The sequence below is a fragment of the Phoca vitulina genome, unplaced genomic scaffold (assembly GCF_004348235.1).
Source record: "Phoca vitulina isolate PV1807 unplaced genomic scaffold, GSC_HSeal_1.0 scaffold8, whole genome shotgun sequence".
Classification (NCBI taxonomy): Eukaryota; Metazoa; Chordata; class Mammalia; order Carnivora; family Phocidae; genus Phoca; species Phoca vitulina.
In genome coordinates this window covers 38728847-38745588 of record NW_022589711.1, presented here as the reverse complement: position 1 = coordinate 38745588, position 16742 = coordinate 38728847, and the positions used below count along the sequence as shown (strand labels likewise).

The following is a 16742-nucleotide window of genomic DNA, read 5'->3' as shown; positions in this document are numbered from 1 at the left end:
TTGGTCAAAGGAAGACACAACTACCTATGCAACCATTTCTCAATGGCAGTGCCTGGCTGGCTGCACACAGTCCTACAGTTGGCTCCCAAACTCCTTCTACTGAGAGATGTGCCTGACATTCCGTAGACTGCATGAGAAGCTGGGAGGTCTTTGTAGCAGTTAGTCCTCTCACATTGTGCTTCTACTGTGGCTGGAACAGAGTCTTGAAGGATTGGCTGGCAGTGCTTAGTTCCTTATTCTGTACTGTGTATCACCAGCTGTGGGAAAAAAAAAATTCTAGGCAAACTGAAAAATATCTCTTCACTAGCGAAGAGCCCTGTAAATGCCTTCAACATGCTAACTATCCCACACCCCAAACTTTCAAAAGGCTTTTAGAGAGTAGATGGCTCTTCTGGGTTTGTGCATGTTGATCAAGCCCATATCCTGCACTGTTTATAATCCTGGAGTAGGCTATGAAAGCACCTGGGACATCCAAGGAATAGCTCTAATTCTAAACTCCTACTATAGCTGTATGTAGTACGTTTCAGGAGGTTGGCAAATGAAAGTGTGTTAAGTCAAGTATGATTCTGGCCTATAGCATATTCTTACTAGCTTTTCATCTGACATTGAGAAGGAATGGTATAGCTATGAGGTCTTTTGGGAAGATTTTGGCATGATCTCACACCCAGCATCACCAACTGGAGAGGTAGGGTGAACAGGTTTAGTATTTAAAAGTAAGATTAAAGAGTTAATTGTGTTTTCTGATTTTAGAGAAATTTGCCCTAGTTCACTAGTGGGTGGTCTGCAAAGGATCACATTGTAACAAGCATATTATTTTCTACAATATCTTCGTCTTGGCAATATCTGATCTTCTATGCTGTTTAAAAATGAAGAATTTAGGCAAAAATAATATAATAGAAAAGATTAATAGCTCATGTAAGATTGTTAATCTCTTCTAATCTTACTTGTAAAATAATACTTGATATCCTACATGATGGACAAAGACTGGGTGAACTATATGGAAGAACAGAAAATGCAGGTCTGGTTTGCTTTTATTGTTGGCTTGTTGATTTTTTTTTTTAACGTTGCCTCTGGCAGATTTGCATCTAGCATTAGCCTCCCAGAAACATACTTTACTACACTGTGGAGAATGTTCTCCACTTATTTGTTGCTTGGGGCTAACAGGCTGAGCTGTTTTGCATTGAATATGTATCTTTTGATCTTATTTTATTTCCCTCTTGCTATTTTGTTGCTGCTAAGAGCTGATGATTAGGAGAAATCTGTAAGTGAAAACTGCTAAAGGGTTTTGAAATGATGAGATTGGACTCACTGGCCAGTGCTCAGAGTTCTAGGGTGACCACAGAGGGCCTGTGTAGAACTCAGTGACTGGGAAAGAAAATCAGTTTAGATTCACTTAGAGGAAGCATCTACTTAATGAACAGTATATTCTTTGCTCTTTTGTCCTTTGATTCTGGCCTCTAAGTACAGATTTTCTAAAGTTCCTATTTTGTTACACTCAATCATAGTATTCTGTGATTAGATGTTATACAGAGGTAGAGTAATCCATAGGAAATTGTATATTTGAAATTTCCTTCATTGTTAGAGAATTTTTTATTGAATACTCACAGATTTTCATGCACTCAAATCATTTCTGCACCGATATACTTAGAGAAATTAGGGACTCTGACTTCCTTAATTTTATAGTTTAGCAGAAGTATAATTTTAATGTGAAGCATCATGTGACATAGTAGTAAGTCTTATCTAGACAAAAGAATGTTCATAAAGATTAAGGGACTCATATTACATAAGAGCAAAAGGTAAAGACATATAAATAAGCCATTTTCTTTGATTCATGGTCTCAGTTGTAAAGAGTATGGCAGAAAAGAGATGGAATGAGAGAAGTGACACATAAAATATGAACAAAAATATATGATTTATACCATAGCTATAGATCACCACATTCTAGTCTCAAGACTGAATAAATATAGTGATTAATGTTTAATAATTAGTAAAGAAACTAAATATTCCACTTCTGAATAAGGCCATCCACACCACCATTCCTGAAGTTTGAATATGAGGACATATCTTAACTATAGTAGTTCCTTTAATAGAGTTCTTTGGGAGAATACTGTGATTCAGGGTAACAGAATAGGAACTCTAGGAAATCTTCTCTTAAAGGACAAAAAGAGAGCAAGATATAAATCATTAAAAATATTTTGTTAATGCTTATTCTTATCTCATTCTGTATTTTGGGGAAGTTTTACATGATTCTAATGATTGATTTGGAGGCTGACATCCAAAATGAAAAGATTATATCTTGTAATAATCAGAGTAAAGAAATGTACCAAATTTACTAATATTAAAGAATGGACATAGTTTTATCTGAATAATAATAGTGTCCCATATTGACTGGAAGACTCTAGAATGTCTAAATTCAGTAGCTTCCCAGACAAGAAAGTATCAGTGAAGAAAATCTCACTTTATCTACCTCTTTATCACCTTTCCTGGTTGTCTTCTTGGTCATATTATTATCTTGAAGGGGAAAGTAAGTGCTAATTTTACAATGAAATATAGTGAGGAAAGAAAAATTTTTAAAGTTTTGTGAGATCAAATTAACCTATTTCACTAGAGATGAACAGTGAAATTATTGGGTATGACTTAGTCAGAGACCCACTATAAACTCATAGAGATTGGGTTACGTAGCTGGAGGTGGTTAGTCCTCAGTGTGAGATCTGAATACTGATAAAAAATGTTAATTTCTATCCTTAAATATGAACCTCTAGGGCAGGAGACACCAGTAGGATAATATCAAGGATAGTATTCAAGTCCACCAGACAAGAAGAGGGACACTGGTGAATTTGAAAACATGTTTTCACCATACAGCATATTTTTAGAAATTTTTTTGAGTTAAGTTTCCACCGTACATTGTATTTCTTTTTTTTAAAAAAAAAATTGTTTTTATGAATATATTATAGTGTATCATAGGTATATCATTAAAAAAATAGTATAAGGGCACTAAGATGGCTCAGTCGCTTGAAAATCCATCTCTTGATTTCAGATCAGGTCATGATCTCAGGGTCGTGAGATCAAGCCCCGCATCAGGCTTCACACTCAGTGCAGAGTCTGCTTGAGATTTTCTCTCTCCCTCTGCCCCTCCACACCCACTCGTACTTTCTCTCTCTCTCTCTCTAAAATAAATAAAGGAATAAAATATTTTATAAATAAATAAATAAGTAGATAAATAGATAGTATCATCTCTTCCAGGCGAGAGAGACAGAGAAAATGGTAGCATCAAGTGAAGAGAAATAAAATGGCTAGATTAGAAAAGACAAAGGGCTTTGTCCTGCCATACTTTTCTTTCGAAACCATTGGATATAGTAAGATTTTTCCACCTTCAAGATTGTATTAGGAAGCAGAAATCTCTAAGAATGTGAAATGAGAGGAGAAAGATTCTTGGTATATTCATTCATCTATTGAATTATTATTAAGGGATTTTGTGTCAGGCATTTTGTGAGACAATAGAGATGCAAAGATCAAGAAGACATAGTCATGCTTCACTCTTAAAATAGTAATGAGAGACAGAGAAAGAATTAGAATGCTACCACGAGCAGGGGAGCAACTACAGAATTAAAGAATGCATCACAAGGGAAGGCACACCAGAGATGGGTTGTGTAGTAAATAGGAACTTGCCAAATGGAAGAATAAGGTTCATAGCAGGGAGGGAGTGTAAGTCAGGAGATCAGGCTGGAAAGGTAGGTTGAGCTGACATTTGTTATGCTAATCTCTTTGAACTGTTAGAAGTAAAAAGACCAAGTACATTTAAATAAGAGGCTTACATGATCAGCTTCATGTATGTTCTATATGAAGGATGAATGGGTAACAGTCTAGGTGAGGGATGCAACGTCAGAGGCCAGAATACCAGTTAGAAGGTGATAACACGAGTTGGAAGTGATGTTGACAATAGATGAGAAGGTTCTGAACAATGGTAGTGACAGTATGGATGGAGATTAGAGGTCAATCTTAGGGGAAAAAATGTAAAAATATATTTGATTATACAAATGACTTGAAGGAGAAGGAAACAAGGACAGCTCTGGGGCTACTAGTTTGGATTAATAGATGGATTATGGTTCTATTAACCAAAACTGGGAATTTAGAATGAGTTTAAGAATAAGATGGAAGATAATGAGTTTAGGTTCAAAACATGCTGAATTTGAGGTGCCTTCAGATATCTATGTGGAACAGCTGAGTATGCTGTTTTAGATTTCAATATGATGAAGTATAATTAAAGCCAAAAAGTCTGATGAAATGTATGAGGACTATTCCATGAAGCCAGGAGGTGAGTGGAGAAAGAGGAGCCGATTATAGAAATTGAGAAATAGTGGGAGTTAGGAAGAGAGACAAGAAAATGAAGAATGAGTGGCAAATTGTGTTGAAAGCTATATAGAGATGAAGTAGGACAAATACTTAAATCCACTGGATTTGGCTGTTAGTGGATTACCAACATCCTTCTAAAAGTGTTCTTTGATAGAGCCAGGTGAAGGTGACTGGTCTTTAGGGGAGAGTGGACATTAATTAGTCAACATAATATTGACTACTACTATCAACATTATGATTAATAACACAATATCAACATTATGAGGACTGTTAATTAGTCAACATAATTCTTGCTGCTACTCAGATCAGGTTCCTGAACACATACAGAGAATTCGACAGAGTTCCTGGTACCATGTCAAAAGATCACAACCACAAATGGTGATATAAGTAATCCAGAAGAAAGAGAGGAATGATTTCAAAACAATGTCTTATTAATCTCCACTTAGATTTAGTTCTTTCTCTCACTCTGCCTGTCTTTTCATTTAATAGCCAGATTTTGAGAGTTGCTGTGAGAGAAGATGCCTCTTCTGTAATGCAATCTCCAAGGTAGAATGCCCTAGGGACGGAGAGGGTGGGAAAGTGAAATACAAATGCTCTCATGGTAAAGAGATGGCACTTTTGAATCATGTGACTCTTCCTAGAACTCAGAATGTGACCTTCACCTTGAAGTATCTGCAGCTCTCTCTTTAACGGAGGCTGGCTATGAAATTTTAGAATTAATTATGTGGCAGATGTGGTAGTACAAAGGGTGACTGGCCTTTAACTTCCTCTGCCACGTCCAGACACCACTTACTTCCTCTCACCCCCATCGCCCTCCCAGGGTCAGGGTTCTGTGTAAGTTGGGGATTACAGTGGCAGGTATCATTCTCCAGTTTGAGTAAACCAAGTTCAGTAGAGTAGCTCACAGATGGGTTTTCATCCCAAACTCATCAGGTCTTGCTTTCATGCCCATTCTCTTGGTAATTTCTGAAGCTCTTTTTGATTACTTAATCCTGAGTCCCATTCATGTCCTGATCGTTGATATGGTCAACACAGGCAGGCCTTCAAGGAAGGGTCTGGTAAGGAAAAAAAAAAAAATGATGGAGAGAGAAAGAAGAAAAACCACAAGAATTGGCTATCACACAAGGGTGAAGACCTCCTCACATCATTGTCCTTTAGAAGAAAGTGATGAGAAAAAAAAAAAATACTTCTGGAGATAGGAAACAAAGGAAGCGAGGTGGGGTAGAATGTGGGTGATGGAAAAGTGAACGTGGAAGTCAGAAAATCCCTATGATTACAATTCTCCATGTGAGAACAGTCCTTGTGATTTATAAGCATTCAGTGATCTATTGGCTTCTTGTCAGTGTGGGGAGGGGACCACTACATTTCCTTCAGCTAAGATGGATCTGTTTGATAATATGTGCTCTTTCAATTTGCAGCTACCAGAGTCCCCTATTTCACATCTGTATCCACAAAGTACATTTAAAAAATAGACTTCTTTTGCTCTTTGTATTTATCTGCCTTTATTTCTGCTACCTCTAATAAGGAAGGCAAACTAGACAGCAGAACCCTTTGTAACGGTAGCTCTGATAGACAGTCTCATTACTTATTTATTTACTTATATGCTTACTGTATGTTAACTGTTATATCATACATGCTGTATTAATTGCCATGTCTTAGAGGGCATAATTTGATACAAATTATATCTAAATGCATGTAATGAGGAGTCATGTTATAACGTGGTTCTGCTCCAATGATAACATTTACATAATGCTGTATATGATAAGACTATAAAGTAGGGGGCTGGGTTTTCAAGTGAGATTTGTGGAAAATAGTCTCCTGACTTTATGGCCAAGTCTCATACAACAGAATGCTCATCCTAAATGCGTTATAATTTATTGTGAGCACTTTTATTTCTCCCTACTGCTGGAATGAGATAAAGAGTAAACTCTGCATAGTACAGAGCAGTATAGAGGACATTTTTTTTTACTTCTAGAACATAGCATACTTTTGATATTTACTTTGTAGTGACTCAGAAGGTAACAAAATTTTCTTTAAATAGCTGTGGAATTGTTTTTAATTGCATAGTAAGTAAAAATTTTAACTAGAAATCTGAGCCAGGATTCTAAGACTCATTTTATTCTTTCAAAGGTACAACTAAAGGCAGCCTTTTTCCCCCCTCTAAATGAGAGAGATTTTGGGGCGCCTGGGTGGCTCAGTCGTTAAGCATCTGCCTTCGGCTCAGGTCGTGATCCCAGGGTCCTGGGATCGAGCCCCGCATCGGGCTCCCTGCTTGGTGGGCTCTCTGCTTGGTGGGCAGCCTGCTTCTCCCTCTCCCACTCCCCCTGCTTGCGTTCCCTCTCTCACTATGTCTCTCTCTGTCAAATATAAAAAAAATAAATAAATAAATAAATAAATAAATGAGAGAGATTTTTTCACAGAGAACAGAGACTCATAGCAAGAATCAAAACAAATCAAGATTTAAAATTGCTTCTCACCCTCACTCAACCAAGTGGTAAGGAAATAGGAGAATCCATAATTTAAAGGAGAGGAAAGAGTTATAGATACTTGCTGTTTCGGTGAGAGGATAATGGCCACTCACATACTGAAAAGGAGAAAAGATAAGCCTTGTTCTTGCAACCTGAGGGTCCATAAGGCAAAGAATGTGACTCATCCAGTCCAGAAGGAACCCCAATTCCACCAAGCAGATTTCAGCAGATCACAATGTACAGCATTGACCAACTGTCCTCTGTTCAAGCTGCCTTGGAGAGAGAGCCATGTGTGGGCTCTAACTGGATCCGATTGAAAGTGGTAAGGCATTTAAGACCTAAGCTGCCTCTGCACAGGTATGCCAAAAAAACCCTTAAAAATGTTCAGAGATGGCATTAAAACCTCAGTTTACACTGTTGCACCATAATCATACTGCATCATCTTGCTTTCAATTTAACACCTGTCGGCTTTAGGGGCACAACTACTGATTAGAGGGGCCAGAGGGTATCAGATGCAAAAGAACCCAGGCCTGCAGAAGGAGATTTCCCAGAAATGGCTGTTAATAAGGAAGGAATTGGATTAACACTTTCTGGACGTTGCTGGATTTAGCCCAACAATGGGATTTATGCAGAGTGAAATGCCTGAGACTCAAATTATGAAAAGCGTTGGGGACAGGATTTTATTAGGCTCTTCCGAAGCTTACTGGGTATTCTAAATACTTTAGCCCATTTAATAATCACAATCATATGATAAGAAAATCATTATCCATGTTTTGCTGAAGAAAAACACTGAAGCTCTTTGGTAATAATGAACCCTTTTAGGGCTCATTTAAACATTACAGCTATCCATTGAAGTAGAAACTATCATTCTTCATTTTACAGATGAGGAACCCTAGGCACAGAGAAGTTAAGCAAATATCCTGAGAGCACAGAGCAAGTATGTGATGGTGCTAGAAAGCAGAGCAGGAAACTGGCTCCTGCTCTTCAACCTGAACACGGAAACACGCCCGGTGCTGCGTTTCTCTGCTAAGTAACTTGCCAGAAGCTACTAAACTATGGAACCCATGACTTTTCCACTTCACTTCTTACAAATAAATGGAGGATCTTGAATTACGATGTGACTAAGAACATAACGATTTGTTTTCTAGGCTGATCGAGACTATTGGAAAGAACCTAGAAGAGCTATTTCCAACCACTTATAAACATTCCTGGGATTGATCTTAGCAGTGACTGAGATAGAACTCTGTTCTCTCGTGGCCTCAGTCTCCATTCTGATCTCTTTGTAGAATTTCTTTCTTCCTCTTTTCCATTCATTTCTTCTATGTGAATGTAGAGACGACACAATTGATGTGAAAAGCAGAGGAGCACAGATTGTCCTAGAATTGAGAAGTTGTTGCGACGTACTCAGTACCTAATTTGGTGGATAATTTCTGCTCCTTCTCTACTTGCTTTCCTCACCTGTGCCACCTGCATGGATGTGTGTTAATTCTTCTTCTTAAAGAAAGTGAGCCTGAAAATATAACAATACATGTGTCGTATCATGCTTATATAAGGATGCATGAAAAAAAATAAATAAAAATTTAAAAAAAGGATGCATGTGTGGCTGGACAAGTACTCCCTACTGATACAAAGAGATAAAAAGCATGTCTAGGGAGGACTTTTCATTGCTTCAGAAATGACACAAACTCCCCTGGTTTTACCAGTTGCCATGTGGATTCTTTTTTGCTCTTACAGATGATGAATAATCCTAGTAGAGAGTAACCCAATGACAGAAAGGGTGCTTTGTCAGCATAGTGCATGCAAATAATTACTGCAAATTGAATATTTAAAGAAATACATGATTGATCAGAGAGTCTGGGAAATAATACACTCTGTGAGGAGATAAACTTTTTGAATGGCCTAGGGAAATCATTGTTTTTCCTTCCTATCCACCCCTACATATAACTATTTTCTTCTTATCTACCATGAGAGAGTATGAATATGAGCACGGATATTGTTTTACATCTTATAAAATGTTTCCGTGTACATCACCTCATTTTATGCATGGAGTAGCTCTAGGAAGTTGGGTAAAGTATCATTAGCTTCATTTTACTTATGAAAAACTAAGATACAGAGAGGCTAAGTGACTTACCTGTGTTCTGAAGACCAGAACTAAAATCAGTTATCCTGTAGGAACTAAACAGTATGTCTTGGGTGCCTGGGTGGCTCAGTTGGTTAAGCAACTGCCTTCGGCTCAGGTCATGATCCTGGAGTCCCGGGATCGAGTCCCGCATCGGGCTCCCTGCTCAGCGGGGAGTCTGCTTCTCCCTCTGACCCTCCTCCCTCTCATGCTCTCTGTCTTTCATTCTCTCTCTCACAAATAAATAAAAAATTAAAAAAAAAAAAAAAACAGTATGTCTTTTATCCTAACATTCCATCAGAAGAGTACAGATTCCTAAATCGTTATGCCCAGTAATAGAATCACATGAATTTGGTTCCTGTGGTTTGCTACCTCTCCATTGTCACCTTCTGTGGAACATCTGTCACTACTTCTCTGTGTGTTTATATGCATGTGTGCATGCGGGCACTTGTGCATGAATGTGTGCGAAGCAGCTGGGGTGAGGGGAGATCATCATACCATGTAGATAACTATACTGGTGTTAATTGGAGTAAAATTCAGTAGGAATATAGAAAAATAAATTATCATCAAACTAAGATCAGTTCAAAAGTTTCAAGAGGATCAAGATTAAGAGAGCATACATGCATAAGAACAGCAGAATGAGGCCAAGAGAGTAGGCAGGGTTCAAAGCCCTAAGTCAAGTCTGGAAGGCGGTAGAAATGGGAGCAAGACAGCTAGAGAGCTGAAGCTTCTTGCTGCAGACAACGCTAGCAGGAGCACCTAAGGGTCACCAGTGCTCACAATTCTTTTATTTCTGATTTTAATCTTACAGCATGGTAATGAAACAGAGATGACCCAAAATGTTTAATAATTCAAAAATATTTAAATTGGTTTTTTAACTAATTTGGCATGTATTGTTTTTAATGTCTTTGCACAGTGCTGTTGGAATTCATTATACTTAAAATAATATGATAAAATGAGACTAAGGACCTCTGACTCAAGAGAGCCTACTTTATTCCATCGTCTACTTGTCCTGATTTCACGCACTAATGCTGGGAATGTACAGCCTTACCTCTCAGACAGAGAATCTTTCCTTCTACATTCTATGATAGTTTTGATGATTCACTAAGGATTTTGTTTGTAGGGTTAAAGTACAATGCAAACAACATTAAAATCAAGGGCAAACATATTCTTGAAGACTTCTTTTCCATTCACATCTTGAATCATTACACATTACAAAAGAGGGAGAGTCCAAATGTGAAAAATAATAAAAGTTAATTTAAAAATAGTTTTCCATTTATTTTCTTTTCTTTTAATTTTTAAATTTTTTTTTATTAAAGTTTAATAATTTCCTTAAAAGTCAAATTGCTCTAATTGAGTTGATTCTTCCTTATCTGTTCTGGATTCAATGGGTCTATTTATACAGAGAGAAAAAAAGAAAAAGACTAAATTTAAATGATTTCTCCAGCATTAAATTAGGAAGTAACCAAGTTATAGCTTTCCTATTCATCATCAGTAGTGTACAGATCTTCCTTGACTCATGATGGGGTTACATCCCAATAAACCCATCATAAGTTGAAAACATCGTAAATCAAAAATGCCTAACCTACCGAACATCATAGCTTAGCCTAGCGTACCTTAAATGTGCTCAGAACACTTACATTAGGTTACACTTGGGCAGAATCATCTAACACAAAACTTAACTTTATAATAAAATATTGAATGTTTCATGTAATTTATTGAATACTGAAAGTGAAAAACAGAATGGTTGTGTAGGTACAGAATGGTTGTAAGTGTATCAGTTGTTCACCCTCGTGATGGCCTGGCTGACGGGGAGCTGTGACTCGCTACCACTGCCCAGCATCACCAGGGAGTATCTTAACCACATATCAGTACCTTGGGAAAAGATCCATATTCAAAATGCAGAGTATGGTTTCTACTAAAAGTGTATTGCTTTCATACTGTTGTAAGGTTGAGAAATTATAAGTCAAATCATTGTAAGCTGGGGACTGTCTGTACAAGACTATATTGATGTATAATTATAATACTAAAATGAAACAGCAAAGGGGCAGTGTTTCATTTACTACTAACTTATGACCAGAGCATGACTAGACTTCATTGTAGTGATTCTGTTGTGAACATGACTTATAATTCAGGAACTTTGCTAGTGGCAATTAAGTATCTGTAAATTAAGAAGCATATGCTTATGAAAAAAAACACCATTGCACTATAGATGTTTGCCCTATGCTTCCAGATATTTAAACCAAGAGACCAAGTTCTGACTCAGGGATTTTCAGCTCAGCCATGTCGACATGTGGGATGTCTTTATTGTGGAGGTTGTCCTTTATGTTGTAGGATGTTTAGCAGCATCCTTGGCCTCTACCCACTAGATGCCAGCAACAACCTCCCCACTTCAGGTTGTGACAATGAAAAAAATGTCTCCAGATAGTGCCACATATCATCTGCATGCACGAATTGCCCCCACTTGAGAACCACTAATCTCACGTTCTTTCTTAATTTTAAAAACAAATCTCTTACCTATCCATTTCCACTGCCCTGGTCCTTATAGTTGAGAAGTATGAGGATAGATAACTGGTGAGAGATTGAGTAAAATGTACTTACTTGTGATAAATGAGTAAATACCAGATTGCATTCCTGAGAAAGAAAGGAAAGTTTAGATAAATTCTAATGCTAAATCAAAACATTTTTAGCAGCAAGTAATGTTTGTTAAATACGAAGAGATATGTCTGTAGCAATTGAACAGGCTTAATATCTGGTATATCTGTATCACTTATACCATGGATATACTGTCAGTAAATATGCTATTAAGCAATCTATTGCTATAGACTGAATTTAGCATGTCTTTTCTGCCTCCAATTATACTCATCGTTTTAGGAGCAGACTTAGGCAGTATGAGTAGAATTGTCGATGTACCTCTTTGTATAAATGTGCATAATATGCTTGGTGTAAAGTGTTTGCGGAGATCCAATGCTTGAGATTTTTATGGGTGCATTGATTTTTTGTGACAGTTTTATGGCTGCAGATATACTGAACAGGGAAGATAAAAATTTGTTTGCTTTCCTTTCCTGTAATTTTTTTAAAAGCTGATTTAAAAAAAAAATCATAGGCCCATAGTTAAGGTAAGTAACCCACCTGATATTTGTGGGTTAGTGGTTAGAGTGGGCAACCCACTAAACATTTTTCTAGTGCTTTATGTTTCTTTCACTTTTTCTTTTTTTTCTTTTTTTTTAAAGATTGTATTTATTTATTCATGAGAGACAGAGAGAGAGAGAGAGAGAGGCAGAGGCAGAGGGAGAAGCAGGCTCCCCGCAGAGCAGGGAGCCCGATGCGGGACTCGATCCCAGGACCCTGGGATCATGACCTGAGCCGAAGGCAGACGCTTAACCGACTGAGCCACCCAGGCATCCCTCTTTCACTTTTTCACATGTGACACAGATTATGTAATTCCCAGACATGATGTTTCTTTATAATGAAAGCACTGAGCCCATACTTTTCTCTCCTTTACTTTCATGTTACTACCACACTCAATAATTCTCTTTTAAAATTTCCCATTGTATCAGATACTTTTGATTATTTCTTAAGAAATGTTAAAATAGTTACCCATTTATTCTGCACCTCTTAGATAATTAACAAATATTTGATGTTTGACCTAATAGTAATGTATTAAATTAAATTCAGTTTATGTATTCTACATCTCAGTGAGTGCCTACTGTGTACATGGTGGTTGTGTGCTGCTAGGCCCTGTGAGGGCTCCATAGGTAAATTCCAGGAGGGCCACTGTCATTAATAAGCTTATGAGGAAAGGTAAATACAGATAATGCTAATGTGATATAGAGTATGATGAGGTCATAAGAAAGATCCATGAAAAGGAATGGTATACTAATAATAGATGATTTCCTAGAGAACAGTAACCCTATGTTCTCAACTGCCTGCCAGAAAATCCTACCTGAAGTAGGACATTCTCTTCCTCTCTTCTTGGCACCAACACCCACTCTCTTTAAGGAACCGTCCTTTCTAAATCCAGGAATGATTTGCAATGTCGTGAGCTCCTGGAGAAAACATTCTATTAAATCTAAACAACACATAACACTTACAGATTTTTAAAATACATCTCACCATCTCATACTGGTCAGAATAGCTAAAATTAACAACTCAGGAAACAAATGTTGGTGAGGATACAGAGAAAGGGCTAACCCTCTTACACTGTTGGTGGGAATGCAAACTGGGGCAGCCACTGTGGAAAACAGTATGGATTTTCCTCAAAAAGTTAAAAATAGAACTACCCTGCAACCCAGCAATTGAACTACTAGTTATTTATCCAAAGGATATAAACATAGTGATTTGAAGGGGCACATGCACCCCAATGTTTATAACAGCAATGTCCACAATAGCTAAAATATGGAAAGAGCCCAGATGTCCATCGACAGATGAATGGATAAAAAAGATGTGCTATATAGCACACACATATATATAGCCCACATATATATATAGCCCACATACACACACACACACACACACACACACACACACACACACACACACTGGAATATCACTCAGCCATCAAAAAGAATGAAATCTTGCCATTTGCAATGACATGGATAGAACTAGAGGGTATTATGCTAAGTGAAATAAGTTAGTCAGGGAAAGAAAAATACCATATGATTGCACTCATATGTGGAATTTAAGGAACAAAACAGATGAACATAGGGGAAGGAAAGGAAAAATAAAATAAGATAAAAACAGAGAGGGATGCAAACCATAAGAGACTTAACTCTAGGAAACAAACAGAGGGTTGCTGGAGGGGAGGTGAGTGGGGTGATGGGGTAACTGGGTGATGGGCATTAAGGAGGGCACTTGATGTAAGGACCACAGTGTGTTATATGCAACTAATGAATCGCTAAATTCTACCCCTGAAACTAATAATACTATATGTTAACTAAATTGAATTTAAATAGAAAAATAAAATATTTTATTAATAAAATACATCTCTTCACACTTTTCCAGCTTTAGCCACAGCTGATATTGAAAATAAAGTCATTAGGTATCCAGTTCTGAACTGGATTGTCTGGTATTGAAGCAGCATTCTGAATAGGGGGTAATTCATTATTATATTATGATGGCATGGCATGAGAATACTCATTTACTCTACCGGAATGCCTACTGCAAAATTAAGCCAACTTACCTCCTAGATGAAAGTTCATGATGCTTGCTGGTCAGTCAGTGCATTCTGGGAACCTGGGTCTGCATTAAATCAGCATTTCCTCATTTTTGAATAACTAGGTGTTCTGTGACTACCCTGTGTGACTGGTTGTTTTCATTGAACAACCATAAGCTCTACAAATTGAGATTATTTTGACTCTTACCATCTTTTACTTATGTGCACTTCTTATGGCTTGAAATAGTTGCCACCTTAAATCAAGATATCAAAATTTTAAAAAATTAAATTAGTTCTGAAATTGTATTATTTTTGCCATTTTTCAGTATGAAAGTTTTAGTCATGTTGTGGAAAATTATTTTCTAGTTTATAGAGTCAATATATTTACTTTGGAACTACTGACTACAGAAAAAAGAACCCTTAACTATCTGGAGGAGTGGTTTTCCTTTTAAAAATACTACATTGTTGGGGCACCTGGCTGGCTCAGTCAGTAGAGTATGTGACTCTTGACCTCAGGGTTTTGAGCTCAAGCTCCATGTTGGGTGCGGAGGTTACTTAAAGTAAAAATTAAAAAAAGAAACTTACCACATTGTGCTCTGCTTAGCTTCTTGGCTAACCATACTAAGTTAGTAAAAAGTGTGAGTGTATATGTATGTGTATATATTCTAATATGCCTTTCATTTATTTGTAAGTAAAAGATAAATTTTAAAAATAAATATAAGACAAAACACAATGTAAGAATAAGATGTTATGTAGATTGTCATAGCAAAATTTCCACATAATGTATTGTTTCAGTAGATACATTTTTGTGGGTCTGGCAATTTTGCTGAAATAGTCAATTACGTCTTTAGGTAAGATAAATCTGAACACTCTCTGAGAATAATTTGGAATAATGATCTATGTGATAAGTTTAACTTTTCCATGGACAAAAAATTGCTAAAATGTCCAAAGGACCCTAAACACCTGACTTAGAAACTCTACCTCATGCTGATGAGGAAATTTGTCCAGTTCATTAGTTGATGTTGTAGGGTTTGGGATGGGGAAGTGGGAAATAGGTAACCATATATCCTCTTCTCTGTAAGGGTGACACTGTCAGTTTCGCAGCAGGCATTTACTAAGTACCTATTTTCCATAAGATTAATTTTTGGAGGTACCTAAATGAAGAGAACAAAATATCTGTCTTTAATTGATTTGTAAGCCATATTAATGTAAAATAGATTATATAGTATTTTTTTTCCAAAATGAACATATTAGGGGCATATTTTTGGCTAGACATTATTCAGAATACATCTCTATGATGCAGCATATCTGTTTGCTGCTATGTTGAACTGCATAGAGGAGAAAAGTGCAAGGAGATACATGATAGAAGATTTAAAATGCATTTGTAGAGGCAAATTTCCATTCTCTGTAGAAAAGAAAAACACAGTAAATCTACATCAGTGACTTAGTTTATGTTCTAGAAAGCAGCAAACAGCCTATTAACTCCTAAATGATTCTCAGTTGAGAAGGGCCACAAATATCATGAAGGACAGAGAAACAATGCCACAAAATAATAAAACAGGAAAAGTCAAATCAAGTCTGGAAAGAAGCAGCAAGCATCCATGAAGTTAGCTTTGTACTCCCTCATGGAGAAGTTCTAAAGTATCAAACATATAATTAATCCCAACAATATCTCCATGGCAGAGAAACGCATACAGACTAATAGAGACACTAAATGATGACTTCATCTCCTTATGTTCTTGAAAATAAATAGGTAGAGAAGAGAGACCTGTGGATCATGGAACTCAAGTAATTAAATAAAATTCTCATGTTAAATAAAATATTCAGTTCACAGGCGCCTGGGTGGCTCAGTTGGTTAAGCGACTGCCTTCGGCTCAGGTCATGATCCTGGAGTCCCAGGATCGAGTCCCGCATCGGGCTCCCTGCTCAGCAGGGAGTCTGCTTCTCCCTCTGACCCTCCCCCCTCTCATGTGCGCTCTCTCTCTCTCTCTCTCAAATAAATGAATAAAATCTTTAAAAAAAAAATATTCAGTTCACTTAAAAATAATGGGATTAGGAGGTCTTTTGAACCATAGGTGAGGTATTTTAAAAGGATTCAGCTTTTCTCCTTTTAAGACTGAGTTGGCCTCTGTATACCTACTGTAGACAGCCTGTAGATAATGCATTAATTTCCTGTCTATGCGTGGGTGCAGAATCTCTATGACTGCCTTTTTTGACTGGAGAGAAAACCTGGATTTGACTTAGTTTGGAGAATCCAGAACATGGTATTTTAATTGTTCTGCTGTCATGCTCCTGGCTTCTTCTCCCGATCCCTCATGCCCCAGAGTGCTGAGCAGATGGCTCTACAGTTGTGAACAGGGTCTGGGACAATCTCCCTGTGGGGCAGACATAAATCTTGCCAAAGGGATACAGAGAGAAGTTTGTTTGTTTGTTTTTTGCTCGATTTTTCCATTTCCAGATTCTCAGTGTAATTGAAGGAGAAAACTGCATTCACCATGAAGTAGCTACCCCTTCGCCATTAATCCGTATTCTTTGCCTCTTTCTTGTAAGTTTCAGAAAGAGATCCTTTTAGGTTTTTAAAATAAGTAGTCATTCAAATAAACGTTTTTCCTTCATCTTTCTTGGAATACGAACTATGAAATTGGTT

The 16742-nt window shown here is 37.2% G+C and overlaps 1 protein-coding gene across 2 annotated transcripts in view; it reads left to right on the top strand.

Annotated features, from left to right (window-relative positions):
* Positions 1-16742, top strand: part of LSAMP (limbic system associated membrane protein) — a 637357-nt gene that overhangs the window by 318371 nt on the left and 302244 nt on the right. The gene's annotated exons all lie outside the window — the stretch shown is intronic.